Source organism: Oncorhynchus tshawytscha, linkage group LG03 (assembly GCF_018296145.1).
Source record: "Oncorhynchus tshawytscha isolate Ot180627B linkage group LG03, Otsh_v2.0, whole genome shotgun sequence".
Lineage (NCBI taxonomy): Eukaryota > Metazoa > Chordata > Actinopteri > Salmoniformes > Salmonidae > Oncorhynchus > Oncorhynchus tshawytscha.
Window position 1 is genome coordinate 15,895,352 of NC_056431.1, and position 3,867 is coordinate 15,899,218.

Genomic DNA, 3,867 nt, shown 5'->3' on the forward strand with positions numbered 1-3,867 from the left:
AAAAACCTGTTTTCACTTTGTCATTATGGGGTATTGTGTGTAGATTGCTGAGGAGAATGTTTTCTTTCAATCCATTTTAGAATAAGGCTGCAACATAACAAAATGTGGAAAAAGTCAAGGGGTCTGAATACTTTCCGAAGGCACTGTCCATACAGTTAAAGTTGGAAGTTTACATACACCTTAGCCAAATACATTTCAACTCAGTTTTTCACAATTCCTGACATATAATCCTTGTAAAAATTCCCTGTCTTAGGTCAGTTTGTATCACCACTTTAGTTTAAGAATGTGAAATGTCAGAATAATAGTAGAGAGAATTAACTATTTCAGCTTTTATTTCTTTCATCACATTCCCAGTGGGTCAGAAGTTTACATACACTCAATTAGTATTTGGTAGCATTGCCTTTAAATTGTTTAACTTGGGTCAAGCATTTCGTGTAGCCTTCCACAAGCTTCCCACAATAAATTGGGTGAATTTTGGCCCATTCCTCCTGACAGAGCTGGTGTAACTGAGTCAGGTTTGTAGGCCTCCACGCCTTTTCAGTTCTGCCCACAAATTTTCTATAGGATTAAGGTCAGGGCTTTGTGATGGCCACTCCAATACCTTGACTTTGTTGTCCTTAAGCCATTTTGCCACAGCTTTAGAAGTATACTTGGGGTCATTGTCCCTTTGGAAGACCCATTTGCGACCAAGCTTTAACTTTCTGACTGATGTCTTGAGATGTTGCTTCAATATACCCACATCATTTTCCTTCGTCATGATGCCATCTATTTTGTGAATGGCACCAGTCCCTCCTGCAGCAAAGCACCCTAACAACATGATGCTGCCACCATCCGCTTCACGGATGGGATGGTGTTCTTCGGTTTGCAAGCGTTCCCCTTTTTCTTCCAAACATAACAATGGTCATTATGGCCAAACAGTTTTATTTTTGTTTCATCATACCAGAGGACATTTCTCCATGTGCATTTGCAAACCGTAGTTTGGCTTTTTTATGGCAGTTTTGGAGCAGCGGCTTCTTTCTTGCTGAGCGGCCTTTCAGGTTATGTCGATATAGGACTTGTCTTACTGTGGATATAGATACTTTTGTACCGGTTTCCTCCAGCATCTTCACAAGGTCCTTTGCTGTTGTTCTGGGATTGATTTGCACTTTTTGCACCAAAGTACTTTCATCTCTAGGAGACAGAACACGTCTCCTTCCTGAGCGGTATGACGGCTGCGTGGTCCCATGGTGTTTATACTTGCGTACTATTGTTTGTACAGATGAACGTGGTACCTTCAGGCGTTTGGAAATTGCTCCCAATGATGAACCAGACTTGTGGAGGTCTACAATTTCTTTTCTGAGGTCTTGGCTGATTTCTTTTGATTTACCCATGTCAAGCAAAGAGGCACTAAGAAGGTAGGCCTTGAAATACATCCACAGGTACACCTCCAATTGACTCAAATGATGTCAATTAGCCTATCAGAAGCTTCTAAAGCCATGATTTTCTGGAATTTTCCAAGCTGTTTAAAGGCACAGTCAACTTAGTGTGTTTAAACTTCTGACCCACTGGAAATGTGATACAGTGAATTATAAGTGAAATAATCTGTCTGTAAACAATTGTTGGAAAAATTACTTGTGTCATGCACAAATTAGATGTCCTAACCGACTTGGCAAAACTATAGTTTATTAACAAGAAATTTGTTTTGTGGTTGAAAATCAAATTTGAATGACTCCAACCGAAGTGTATGTAAACATCCCACTTCAACTGTATGTACAACAGCTAGCAACATATATACCACAATGCAGTTGTAATCATACTAGGCATTTACATATTATATTACAAAATATGGATGTTATGTTGGTTGAATGTTCCAGGTAGGTTCCTGAATGTTTTTCAGCTGGTGAACCTCTTCTTGTGTTGGGAAATGATAGCTGGTTTAGCAGGCTTTGGCGCTGTGGTGATGTTGGCAGAGATGTTTAGTGGAGCTGTGACTCTGGCTCCTTGTAGACAACAGTCTGCTCTTTTCTGCACTTCACAGCCTTGTGGCCTCTCGTACACCTTTTCACTTCCCACTGCTTCGACCTCTTGCAGAAGATGTGTTTGTACTGCAAGTCTCCTGGAAAGCCATTAAGACTGATCATGAGGATGTGTAACCATACAATGATCTGTGTTCATCTGTAAACAAAAAAAGGGTACAATAGACTGGTATGTGTTTCGTTACACTGAGAGTCAATAATGGGGCATTGAGATGGGCTGTTAGCAAAGATGAAAAAATTTTGAGGTGGGGCTTGACTTGTAAACAGTCTAGTTGTGTATTGTTGTGTATGAGCACATACAGTTGTGCTTTTGAGTAGACAAGAACTACCAACAATAGAGGGAATAGAATGAAGAGTATATGAACAGCCCCTTTCCCCCCATGCCAAAGAACTGACTGGAAGGGTGTGAAAAATTTCATAAGGACTTGTCTTAGCTTAGTGTATTGGTGATTTTGTTTTCTAAAGAGGGTATTGGGCTTTCATAAATACCTTTGGCTGTCCTGGCTTGTTTCAAATTCAGATGTTGTTGAGCTTGAGCTTATTTCAGGCTGAAAGCTTTCATCCAATGGGTCTACAGGCGCTGTACTACTAAAGCCGGTGTCAAAGCCATCATCATCAGCAGCAGCAGGATTAGTGTGTAGGACACACAGAAGTCAGTGATTAGGCAACATTTTACTACTTTGTCCCCATCAATACACACTCATACAAGATACTATATCCACCCACCCCATTCATGTCAATAGATCATGCATACTAACCTTCACACAATACCCACCTCCAACAGACACAAGTCAGTCACCCACACCATCCCCTCCTTACTAATACCTATTTTTCCCCAATTTAAACTTCAAGCCTTGCATGAACAATCAACTAAGCCTTCATAATACAGAGAAAACTACAGTAGAAGTTGTAGCCTACTTGTAAACACACCAACTATGACAACAAGACACGGGCCATGTTTTTGCCTAGCTCCAGTTTATTTATTTGCTTATCATGGAGTTATGGAAAGATTTAGTAGATTTTAGGTTCTTGGTGCTGAGCTTGATGTTGATGGGATCATACTCTAAGTGAACACATAGCCACGTTAGCCTCTACGATAGTTAGTTAGCTAGCTAGCTAATGGTTAGCTAACATAACCTAACGAAGCTAATGTTAGCTTGCAAAGTTAAAAATCACATCGCCAGATAGCAGCTGGCTGATGACATTGTTATGCTTTGAAATGTCTAGCCAGCATATCATGAACGCTAGCTAACTAGATTTTGGTTTAGATAAACAAATGTAGTTCACTAGTTATCTAGCTAGTTAGTTAGTTAGCTAGGTAAAGTTAGCTACGTTACCTCAGCTTAACTTATTTTCTGCTGCGCGGATCAGATGCCTTCCTCTTTGAGGTGAAGGGGAATTTCAATGGAATATCATCAATTTTCAAAGCTCAACGACATTGCAACCCCATCAGTGAGACTTCAGTTCCGTTTCGAAATCCTCTGTCTGAAAATGCTGGCTGCAAACACAGACATTTAGATTTTTTCTTACGTCAACTGTATACAGCTCCAAATCGCAAGGAATTCTGGACATTGTGGTTTGCTTACAACCAGGAAATGTAGCTGGCCGTTTCTACCGGTGAGAGGCAGAAACACTTGTATTTGTGTGTAATGGGGAAATTAAAACATTTGACTACACATATATGTTAATAACATATTAATGGCCATATATAGTGAAATAGAGCAACAGTAAAATTTGACTTTAAGAAAATGCACTCACAACCACAAATCAATATGGAAGAAACATAATTGGTGTATAGATAGAAGTTTAAACATTCTTCAAGGTTTATCTCATATGGGAGCTTTTCCCTGGT

At 39.8% G+C, this 3,867-nt stretch overlaps 1 long non-coding RNA gene across 2 annotated transcripts; it reads right to left on the reverse strand.

Annotated features, from left to right (window-relative positions):
- Window positions 1-1,639: 1,639 nt before the first annotated feature.
- On the reverse strand, window positions 1,640-3,573 carry LOC112244923. Of its 2 annotated transcripts, none has more exons than XR_002952659.2 (3): window positions 3,353-3,573; window positions 2,505-2,603; window positions 1,640-2,154 (listed from the first exon to the last, which is right to left on the reverse strand). It is a non-coding gene; the product is annotated as an uncharacterized LOC112244923 (long non-coding RNA). The 2 variants fall into 2 exon arrangements; XR_006080590.1 differs by having other exon boundaries at window positions 1,640-2,095; window positions 3,353-3,570.
- Between the last annotated feature and the right edge of the window lie 294 nt (window positions 3,574-3,867).